Source organism: Ipomoea nil, unplaced genomic scaffold (assembly GCF_001879475.1).
Source record: "Ipomoea nil cultivar Tokyo-kokei standard unplaced genomic scaffold, Asagao_1.1 scaffold3016, whole genome shotgun sequence".
NCBI lineage: Eukaryota > Viridiplantae > Streptophyta > Magnoliopsida > Solanales > Convolvulaceae > Ipomoea > Ipomoea nil.
Genome location: NW_017619444.1, coordinates 1,955,142 through 1,967,559, shown reverse-complemented (window position 1 = coordinate 1,967,559; position 12,418 = coordinate 1,955,142). Strand labels below are relative to the sequence as shown.

The 12,418-nt window shown below is 40.8% G+C and overlaps 1 pseudogene; it reads left to right on the top strand.

The window, feature by feature from the left end:
- The first annotated feature begins 306 nt into the window (after window positions 1-306).
- LOC109163269 overlaps window positions 307-12,418 on the top strand; it is a 78,670-nt pseudogene continuing 66,558 nt past the window's right edge.

The window sequence follows — 12,418 nt, the reverse complement described above, 5'->3', positions numbered from 1 at the left end:
GGTTTGAGAGATGAAAAAGAGTTATGATGTTTGCATTAGGTTTTTTGATGCCATTACAGTCTGATCCTTACAAGCTTAATACACAACTGATCTCAACTAACTACTCTGCATCAAATGACGTCGTATGGCTAACAACAAACTCAACTAACCACTTATTTAAATGGTGTCGTTCGGTCTTCTCAGCTTAACCACTAATCGTTCCCTTTATTCAAGCGACGTCGTACAGAGCTAAGCTAATCCTCCAGTCAGTTGCTGGGATCATAACAGTTAGCACCCATTTTTGATGACGTGGCCTGGTTATAATTACATGGCATTAAAATAATAAAAATAAGTAAAACAATTTGGCAAAATAAAACAATTGGCGCACAAGTTACAGAGCCCGTCTTCCACCGCCGTATGTTGGAGTATCCTTGCCTCACCTCCCATCCCGCACACGCCGCCGCCGTCTACCTCCTGTACTACGCTGGCCTCGACAGCCTCCGCTACCTCTTCGGCCCCGAAGCGAACTCCAGATTCGGTCATCTATTTTCTTGTTTAGAGAGTCCATTTTTAGATCTTGATTCGGAGATCAACCTAAACTGCCCCTACGATTTCTCTATCTCTCTCTATCTGGGTTTCTTCTTCTCTCTCTATCACAAGCGAACAAAAAGATGGACTTAGAAAATAAAGCTCTGTTGGTTTGGTTGCTGCTGCTGCATCTCCTCCTCCGATCTGTTCTTCGTCAAACCTACGCATCTCCTTTAGATCTCCGCCTGAGCTTAGCTCTGTGATCTCCCAGCTGCCATGACCTTCACCTTCGATTGATTCATGGAAATGTCAGCCTCGCTCGCTGCATTTGAGCGACCTCGGGTTGGAACCCCTAATATGGTATGGAATCAGTGATATCTCACTCTTCAATGTCCCGTTCCTTTGTTTTTTTCGCTATTACCACCGTTCGTTAGGAGTATGAGAGGGATAATTGCACTCTGTAATTTGTTTGCCCTTCCCAAAGCTCTAATTTCTTAAGAGAAATGCTCTAATTGATAATTTTTTACTTTTGAAATGTATACGTCAGTTCAAATATTGGAGATGATGCAAATTGAACTGCTGACTGTCTTACTATACTGAAACACACTCACAAATTTGCTTTAAGTTCAGCAGGATTATGTTGAGAAATACGGGGCGACCTCTGGTGGCGAAAAGATTTAAAAACTAAATTCCACCTCAGCGCACACTTTTATTTTAATAAAATTACAGGTTACCAAGTTGGACGGGCAACCTGGAGGTAACTTGCAAAAAAAGCTCAACGAACAATTTTAGGAGGTAAGTGTGTCTATTTACAACATATTTTAGACGGTGGGGGAATTGAACACTTTGAAATAGTAGATGGTCCTGTTTGACACCTCTACCTTTATTCTAAAGTGTATAACTTGCACCAAACACTAAATGTTGTTGTTAAAAGTACTAAATGAAATATTAAGGGAGTGTTTGGTAAATAATTGTTAGCTGATTGGGTTAGTGAGTTTGACTAGTTGATAACATTAGCTGATTGTAGAAAAGTGTAATTAACTAGCTGATAGCTGATTATATGTAAAATTACTTTCTCAAAAAGCTGAATGAAAAAATTATTTTGAGCAACTTTTTGAATTTTATTATTTTGGAGCAATAAGTTGTTACAAAAAGTTAATTAATCAAACATTTATATTGATTGTTTAATCAAGTCAAACAACTAATAGTGGTTAAATAAGTTAAAATTGACTGATTAGCTAACTATGTTACCAAACAGGGCCTAAATGTTTTATATTTTTTAATATACACTGGCACTAATAAATTGGTTATCTCTACAATGCAATATGTAATGTGACTGAAATTGTACTCATTTTCTTTTGTTTCACTAACAAAATACTCCTTCCGTCCCTAATTGTTTGTCACATTTTTTTTGCACGGTTTTTAATGCAACAAAACAAATTATTACTGACTTTCCAATTTTACCACTCAAAAGTAGGTGTCATTTGTACAAAGTACAATTGTACTTACCTCATTAATTGTTTAGAAATTTGAAAAAGTCAAAAGGGTAAATTGAGAAATATAGAATGATATTTATGTTCAATTTTGGAAAGAAGACACTATTTTGGGACAAACTAAAAATGAAAGTAAGACAAGTAAAATAGGATGGAGGGAGTACAATTTAGCAAGCTACAAATTTCTCTTCATTTGTTTTTTTTCAAAAAAAAAGGAGGAGTACATCCAAAGTCAATATCTGATCCTCACATTGTTGGCTTCCCCGAGAATCCCCAGTTCATCCTCACTTAAGTACCTTTGCATGCTGGTAGTGGCATGCTCATAAACATGATCCTCCTCAACATCGTTAAGAGCCTGTTTGGAGATCAAGTCGGCCACTTTATTATGTTCCCTCGGAATGTGCCTGACACGAACCTCCCAGTTCCAAATTTTGGTGGCTCTACACAACTCAACAAGGTTCCTCTCTAGGCCCTCATAATCATATTCCTTCCTGATCAAGCCAATAGCAGTGGCGCTGTCAGCTTCAATAATCACTATGTTGTGACCACGGTTCCAAGCTTGCTTCAGACCATTGCACATAATCTTCCCTTGCTTGACTAGCCACATAAACATTCGCATCCTGTTAGGTGTGCGCAAGGTCCAGACATTTTTCCACCCCTCCTTATCCATCTCCCTTCTATCTTTAGTCATGAGGTCATAGGCAAATTTTGTGGTGAACATGTTGTTCTCATTGGGTCTCCATCCCAGAATGTCGCCCTTAGTGTCGTCGCTCAGTAGAACCTTCGCCGTGAGCTGGCTTCGCTTCTCCTGGTGTAAAGCCACGCTAATGCGGTCCCAATCCCACCTTCCGTTATCGTCCCAAACATCGGCCACCTTAAAGCATTTCCTCGTTTATGTTCAATGGTCCGATCATCCAACTCTTGAGTATGGAGTCTCTAAGCCAGTAGTCAGTCCAGAACATGGTGTCATTCCCGTTCCTTACAACTTTCGTAGCTCCTATTTAAGATGTTGGCCGCATCATAGATACCTTTCCACATATTAGAGTCATTTCTCTTTCTTTTCATGGCCGCAGTGCTTGCCCCGTTCTTCATGTATTTCTTCATGATAACTTGGGCCCAAGTCTTCTCGCCTTCCTTGAGCACCCTCCAACCTGGCTTTGCCAACAGAGAAGTATTCAGGTAACGTATGGACTGAATGCCTAGCCCTCATTCTTTCTTCGGTTGGCTCACAGTTCTCCAGTTGACAAGGCTGGTTTTCCTACTCTACCATTCTCCTCCCCAAAGGAAGCTACGGGTTGCCTTATCAATGGCATCGCAGACTTCCTTGGGTAGAAGCATAGTGTGACAACCCAAAATTTAATTTTATAAATCTGATTTTAAGAAAATTCTAAAATAGCCAATTATCACTCCATAAAATTTTGTGCGATGAAATCGGTGTTGGATAAATTATTTTGTGCCATTTTAAATAAATTCAACACCGGGGCTTGATTTTATAACCAACATCCTAAATTTTCGGGTACTTCGTGTACTAAGTTTTGAACTGAGAAACCTATTTGAGTGAAACCGGGAGAATTTTGAGAAGCCTAAATCAAGTGTTTATCTTGAAATCATTTTGGGAAAATTCCCTTTTCAACCCCAAACTATTTTAAATAGCAAATCTAGCCTTTGGTTCATGGAGCATGGTGGACCACAAGCTATCCAAACTTTGTCTGATAACATTTCTAGCCAAACTTTTACCCTTATGCCCTCCCCCAATCATGAGAGATCTCCCTAGGGTTTTGTGCTACTATATAATGAGCCATTATCATACTTTGCCTCTTTGATTCCACTTTTGACTTCCTAACCTTTAGCTTTAAAACAAGAAGAAAACACAATAAGATTTCTAACTTCTCTTCTCATCCGTTCATTTTCTTCATAAGCCTTCATCCTTTCTCTGAGAACTTGGTAGTGAGTTGTTGTGTGGTTGTTTGGGATGTTTAGGAGGTGATGAAGGGGGAATCTAGCTTGGGAAGAAGGTGGAATCCAAGCATGGAGAAGAAAGCTTCAAAGGTATAACCCACTCCCAAGCTATTTATAAGACTCTGTGAAGTCTATTTTGTGGTAGAAATGAGTAGAAATGCAAGATTACTGAAGTGTTTGAGCTATTAAGTGATCTATTGTTGATCTATGTTGTGTTGTTGAGGTTTAGTTTTGGAAGTGTTAGAATGCTTGGAATAATCTTTGCAGGTGAAAGAGATTATCTGGTGCACAAGGTAGTGTGCACCAGACAGTCTCTGTAACACCCCACTTTTCTAAATCTTAATTACATTTCTAAACCATCATTAACATAGACTAAGCAATGGATAAACAACTTAATAAGTAAACTAGTGGGAGTGTCACCGCCACAACCACCACTCCGTGGTGATTGCACAGGCTAAGGATGGAACTAGAAATAAAACTAAAAGAACTAACATTCATAAAACTCAATCGAAAGTCATAAGGGGGAAAAACACACCCCGATGTCTACATCATCAATCATCATCAAACAACATAAGTCTATAAATCCAACGAATAACATCATAAGAAAAGTATTAAGATTTTAGACTACTAGGACTACTAGACTAGTCTATCTCGATCACTTCTCAACGCTAGAACCAACTGAAAGGGGATTTACAAACAACACATAGACAAATAGGAAAACACCCGTTAGCACGAAGCTAAGTATAACCACACTCAACCCTGTAAAGTACTATAGAATATATATTTTGGAAAAACATTTGATGACATTCATAATCAACCATCTCATCATGTAGGCAGCTATAGTTACATCACAGAATTTCTATATGCTTGCAACCTATAATATCAACAGGCATACTTCAAAGCAATGATTTAACAACACAAGCATTCCAACACATAAGTTTCACAACAACTCCTCATAAAGAACTCATGCTTACAAGTGAATTCATACTACTATTCAATACGAAAACTAACTTCCTGCTTTCAAATTCTCATCATGCAAACTGGATATAAAAGACTTCAAAATGCAACGAAGCAATCATACTCATAAACAAACTCGATTAATCATTCTCATTATGCAAAATCATGCAATACTATACTCATATGCAAACTCTTGCAAGTACTATACTCAAATGCAATCTTGTGCAATACTATACTCAAATGCAATCTCGTGCAATACTATAAATATACTCATACACTCGTTTGTAAAATAGAATACTTTCAGTGGAGGTCTCTTTGAGTCATGAAGACTTGCTTTCTTGCTTTCTTTCTTTCTTTCTTTCTTTCTTTCTTTTCTTTGAGTCGCAATGACTCACTTCTTTCTTTTCTTAGAGTCGCAATGACTCACTTTCTTTATAAATGGACGAGGTAGGAACTTCACCATAGTGTGAACTAACCTATCCGGGCACGACGTCTAGCTGACCTAATACTCTACTCGTCCACCGAACCACTCTCTTGTTTCTATGCTCAAACTCTGTGGAATCAGGTATCGAACTATTACCGTGCACACCCTGTAACACCCCGTGTTACGGCCTCTAAACCAATTAATTATTTAATCATTTACTCCAAAAAGAGAATTAAATTCCATTAATTAATTAGGAAGAGTCCACTATAGTCCATGGACCCTTATCCCTAAAACCAACCCCTTAGTCCTATAAGGAATAGAATTAGCAAGCCCATACCATTTAGACCCTAATTGGGACTCTTTGTAACACTACGTGTTACAACCCCTAAACCAAACTAATTAATTAATTACATACCCTAAAAAGGGAACTAAAATCCATTAATTAGCTAAAAAGGGGTCCACCATAGCCCATGGACCCTTATCCCTAAAACCAACCCCTTAGTCCTATAAGGAATATAATTGGCAAGCTCATACCATTTAGACTCTAATTAGGACTTTTAGATATATAAATAGGGGCATAGGAGGCACCTAGAACCCACACCACAATAACTTTCACCACACAAGAATTTCCAAGAATTCCCATAGGAGAAATCAAGAAAGAAGAAATCTTAAAGAAAGATCCTTCATAGCCAAGGAATTTAATTAAGGCTAAAAGGTAACCCATGTCTCAACAAAACCTATTTTCCTTGCTATAATCTTCTTCTTTGGCTCCCTATTCTATACTTGTGTCTTGATGAAATCTTCTATGATAATTGTGATATGATCTTGATAATTGTTGTGGTGATTTTATGTGTGATCTTGATGATGATAAGAGGTTCTTGATAATTGTGGGATGTTCTTGATAAATCTTGATGATCTTGATTTTTAAAGATAAAGCATGATTTTGTGATTTAAATATGATTAGAGCCCTAGGTTGAATCATGAATTTCGTATTGGGATTTTCTTGGTATATTTGGGTGGGAATTCGCATGCTCGGGTGATAATTATGTTTAGAAGTCATGTTAGGTTGTGTTTTACGTGATTGTTGCTTTTGATCCGTTAATTGCCTACGTGGTGTCGTTATTTACATTTGGAAGTGTCTAAGCATGGTTTCGGGTTCCACAAAGGATCCCGGGGCGTTTATTTTGATAAAGAGCCAGTGGGGGTAGGGGGACCCGCCACCTACCCGCTGCCCAAAGAAGCACCGCCGGCAGCGGGTAGCCGGCGGGCAGGCGACTGCCCGCTGGGCACCCGCTGCCCGGAACTCTGTCGTCGGCGGGCAGCCGACGGGTGGCCCTCCACCCACCGGCTACTCGCTGGTCGTCGCCCACTTCGGGACTTTGGCTTCCCCGTTTGATGTTCCCCAATCCCCGTGGTGTCCCAGCCGACCCCGTTTGTCATGCATGAGTCTGGTTTGATGTTTCGGGTGCCATTCGTAGCATAGAAGAGTCTTAGGTATTGCATGCTAGTTGAATCGGTAACCCGTTGGCCTAGGAGGAAGATGCATGAACCCCTTAGGACTTTTCTTAGTATGTGAAGGATCACACGTAAGTTTATTTATACGTCTCCCCCTTCCCAATGTGCTAAAACGTGCTACTATGTGTTATGTGATGCATGATACCCCAATTTGGTTGCGATCAAATTGGGTGTTCCTAAGCTACGGTTCAGAAGTTGGCTGCGGTCAAATTGGTTACTTATGAGCTGCGGTTCATTTTCTTAGCTGCGGTCAGTGATTCACTTCTTGGGCTGCGGTCCACCTAGGCCTCGTGTGCTATGGTCCACCGACTGGACGCGCCATGCTGTGTGTAGGGCCACTAGCCCGAGGAAGGCCATAGCCCACCGAATGAGTGATCAGGCGGTGTGTAGGGCTATGGTCGGCTGCGATCCACCGAGTGTATGGGCCAACGGTGTGTAGGGTCGTAGTCTTCGAAGATAATCGCCCACCGAATGAGTCCCTCAGGCAGTGTGTAGGGCTTTGATATACTACGACCCACCGACTGAGTTCGTCAAGCGGTGTGTAGGGTCGCAGTCCCCTAAAGAGGATCACAGTCCGCCGACTGAGCGCGTCAGCGGTGTGTAGGGCTGTGATCCGCCGTTGAAATCGTCAATGGTCTATACGGTTGGTTGCGATCAACCCCTTCATGCTACGGTATGAGGTAGGGTGCTGCGGGGCCGTGTTAGTACTATATGTACTGACCTTCATGTTCGGGGCATGCGATTGGTCCCGTGGCACCACCAAAGTGTGCTTGTGTGACTTGAATGATGATTGAATGATGATGCGAACGATTTGAAAGTGAACTGTGACCTTAGATACATGTTCTTTATGATATTGTCTCTATATAACTGTTTATCATTGTTTAATGTGCTTATCCCTATTTGTTGAGTCTATTCCTGGTTTTAAAGCTAGAGTCTCCTAAGCATATACCTTCCTGCTTCAAAATGGTTTTCATATACGTGTATATATATATATATATATATATATATATATATATATATATATATATATATATATATATATATATATATATATATATATATATATATATATATATATATATATATATATATCTACCTATATTGTATTTCAACGCGTTGGAGTGGGTTACCAGCATCATTCGCTGAACAGATATATTTGGCTTTCAGGCATAGATGAGTAGACCCCGGAGCGCGCTAGAGATCCGAAGCGTATATTAGTTAGTTTTCCTTTTGGCCTGCGTGCCATGATTATGTATTGGCATTGCTTTGAGGATATTTAGTTAGTAGCCTGTGCATCTGGGTTCTCCAGCTCAGATGTGGCATAGCACCCCGCACTCTTATGTTTAGTTTTGGGATTTAATGAGAAATTACCTTTTATTATATAAGTTTTAAAAGTTTCAAAATTTCGGGGTGTTACACTCTTAGATATATAAATAGGGGCATAGGAGGCACCTAGAACCCACACCACAATAACTTTCACCACACAAGAATTCCCAAGAATTCCCATAGGAGAAATCTAGAAAGAAGAGATCTTAAAGAAAGACCCTTCATAGCCAAGGAATTTAATTAAGGCTAAGAGGTAACCCATGTCTCAACAAAACCTAATTTCTTTGCTATAATCTTCTTCTTTGGCTCCTTCTATATGCTTGTGTCTTGATGAAATCTTCTATGGTAATTATGATATGATCTTGATGATTGATGAGATGATTTTATGTGTGATCTTGATGATCTTGATGATGATAAGAGAATCTTGATGATTGTGTGATGTTCTTGATAAATCTTGATGTTTCTTGATATTAAAGATGAACTATGATCTTGATGGTTTGAATGGGACTAGAGCCCTAGGTTAAATTGGGAATTTTATATTGTGATGTTCTTGGTGTATGTTTGGGTGAGAATTCGCATGTTCGGGTGTTGATTATGTTTAGAAGTCATGATAGGTTGTGTTCAATGTGATTCTTGGTTTTGATCCGTTATTTGACTACGTGGTGTCGTCGTTTGCGTTTAAAAGTGTCTAAGTATGGTTTCGGGTTCCACAAAGGATCCCAGGACCCAAGCATTGAAAAAGAGTCAGTGGGGGGTAGGGGGACCCGCCACCTACCCGCTGCCAGAATTAACGCCGCCGGCAGCAGGTGGGCAGACAACTGCCCGTCGGGCACCCTCTGCCCGGAGGTTCGTCGCCGGCGGGTGGTCCTCCACCCGCCGGCCACCCGCTGGAGTTTTCCCACTTTGGGACTTTGGCTTCCCCGTTTGATGTTCCCCAAACCTTGTGGTGTCCCAACGGACTCCGTCTGTCGTGCCTGAGTCTAGTTTGATGTTTCGGGTACCGTTCGTAGGATAAAAGAGTTCTGTGTATTGCATGCTAGTTGAATCGGTAACTCGTTGGCCTAGGAGGAAGATGTATGAACCCCTTAGGACTATTCTTAGTGTGTGGATAACTACGCATAAGTTTTATTTATACGTTTTCCCCCCTCCTTATGTGTTAATGTGGGTTGCATGTGCTTGCTACGTGATATATGTGCATGACTCTTGGCTACGGTCAAATTGGTTATTCATGAGCTACGGTTCATCATCCTGGTTGCGGTCAGTAACTCACTTTTAGGAATGCGGTCCACCTCATGGGCCTCGTGTGCTGTGGTCCACCGACTGGACGCGTCAGGCGGTGTGTAGGGCTACAAGCCACGAGGAAGGCCATAGTCCACCGACTGAGTTCGTCAGGCGGTGTGTAGGGCTATGGTCGGCTGCGATCCACCGAGTCTTTGTGCCAGCGGTGTGTAGGGTCGTAGTCCCCAAAGATCATAGTCCACCGACTGAATCCTTCAGGCGGTGTGTAGGGCTATGATCAACTCCGACCCACCGACTGAGCTCGTCAAACGGTGTGTAGGGTCGCAGTCTCCAAAAGAGGATCACAGTCCACCGACTCAACGCGTCAGCGGTGTGTAGGGCTGTGGTCCGCCGTTGAATCCATCGACGGTCTATGCAATTGGCTGCGGTTAATTCCTTCATGCTGCGGTATGAGGTAGGGTGCTGCGGGTGTATGCTGCTATATGTGCTAACCCTCATGTTTGGGGCATGCGATTGGTCCCGTGGCGCCACCAAAGTGTGCTTGTGTGACAAGGATATTGATTGAATGATGGTATGAATGACATGAAAGTGAATTGTGACCTGTTTATATGATGTTGTCGCTATATAATCAGTTATCACTGTTGAATGTGTTTATCCCTATCTGTCGAGTCTAATCCTGGTTTTAAAGCTAGAGTCTCCTAAGTATACACCTTCCTGCTTCAAAATGGTTTTACTATATCTATGTATATATATTTACCTATATTGTATTTTAACGCGTTAGAGTGGGTTACCAGCATATTCGCTGAACAGATATATTTGGCTTTCAGGCACAGATGATTAGCTTCCGGAGCGTGCTAGAAGAACTCGGATTAGATAGTTAGTCTTTCCTTTCAGCCTGCGTGCCTTGATGATGTAATGACAATATTTGAGGATAGTTAGTTAGAATAGCCTGTGCATCTGAGCTCTCTAGCTCAGATGTGGCATAACACCCCTGACTCTATGTTTAGAATGCTTTATTTGACATCAATTTAATAGAATTGCTTTCATATTATAAGATCAAAAAGTTTTAAAATTTTCGGGGTGTTACACACCCCCTGACCAGGATTCCAAGCCTGGCGGGCAGTTTCCAACCTCGTAACGTGGGAATACACCGTGTTACATATACTGGGACCGCAATGTCTATAAAATCATCCGAGAGGACATAGTCCAAACGAGGTCTTCCAAAACCTCACCGATATAGATAATATATAAAATATCACCCAGGCACCAATCTCATGCATGCAACATCTCAACATCTTCTCAATGCATCAAAATAATGATACACCACATGCTCATGAATTTTGAAAATAGTACTAGGGCTCACGTTGGCTATTTATGCACTTTTGAAACATGATATACATGGAATGCTAAATACTATACAACATGCTTCCAATTCATATATATAGTCATATAGATCATAAAGTTCTTAAGAACACAATATCATGCTCGGTTTGCAACATATCAAATTCTATATATTTCTATCATTAAATTATACTCCAAAATCCCATTGATCAAACAACACATTCTAGTCATGCTTTTCTAATAAATATTATTCTCATAGTGATCATGCTTCTCTACTCAACACATAAATAATCATCAGGGTAACAAAGCAAAGCATTTCTCATTACAGTTAACTTCAAAAATACATAATGTGAAACAAAATCATCAATAAATCCATCATAACACGCTCATTTCTAATCCAAATTCAACGAAATCAAAGCAAAAACGTGCGTCAAGACGGCCCCGAGGTACCGAGCCACAAGGGCCCGTGACACCTGGCCCGAAACGACACGTAGCTGAGCCAAAAGGGCCCGACCACTGCACAGACAACTCTCAGGGACCAGGGGGCGGGGCTCCTCATGGCCCGCCCCTCTCAAGCCGCCACAACGCCGGGCCTAGGCAACGACCCTCTCCTAGGGCCGTGCCCTAGGCCCGGCTGGCCACGGCGCTAGCCGGCGGCCCCCCTGATGGACCGCGGCTAGGGTCGTTACATTCATCTGGTGCACATTGTGTGTGCACCAGATGATTCATTTCATCTGCAAATCACTTTCAATCAAGTCCAACACATCCAAAACATTACCAACACATCATAGACAAGTAATAGATCACTTCCTAACTCAAACACAACAAAAATCTATCATTTCTACTCATTTCTATTCAAGAAACTAGGCTTCACAGAGCCAAAGATTAAAGAGGGAGTTCATGGGGTTATACCTTTGTAGATTCCTCCTTTTTGTTGGGATTTCTCCTTCTTCCCAACTAGCTACACCCTCCTTCACCCCCTAGACATGGCAAACAAACCACACAACAAACCTTAAGAGCTAAGTTCTTAGAGATGGAAGCTAGAAATCAAAGAAGCTAGGAGAAGTGTGGATGAATGGAAACTTACTGTGTTTCTTTGCAAAGTTTTGCTTGGGGAAGACAAGGAAGAGAATCAAAGAGGCAAATGTCTGATAAGAGTTCTATTTATAGGAGCACAAAACCCTAGGTTGATCCCATATGATTGGTTGATGACAAAAGTATAATTTCCATTGGCTTAAGAATGAATCAGGAAGAGTTTGATGTCTAGTGGTCCACCATGTTCTATGGCACAAGGGCTAGAATCTCTATTTAAAATACTTTGGGGTTGAAAAGGAATTTTCTCAAAAATTTTTCTTGATGAACACTTTTTAAGGCTTCTCAGAATTCTCCCGGTCTTACTCAGATTGGTTTCTCAATTTAAAATTTGGTACGCGAAGTACCCGAAAATTTAGGATTTTGGATTTAAAATAAGTTTAGGTGTTGAATTAATTTAAAATGTGTTCAAAATAATTTATTCAAACACCGATTGATTGCAAAATTTTTTAATGGAGTGAAAATGACTATTTTGGAATTTCTTAAAATTGGATTTAGAAAATTAAACGTTTGGGTTGTCACATTCTATCCTCCTTAAAAGAAGTTTCGTCCCGAAACTTAGAAG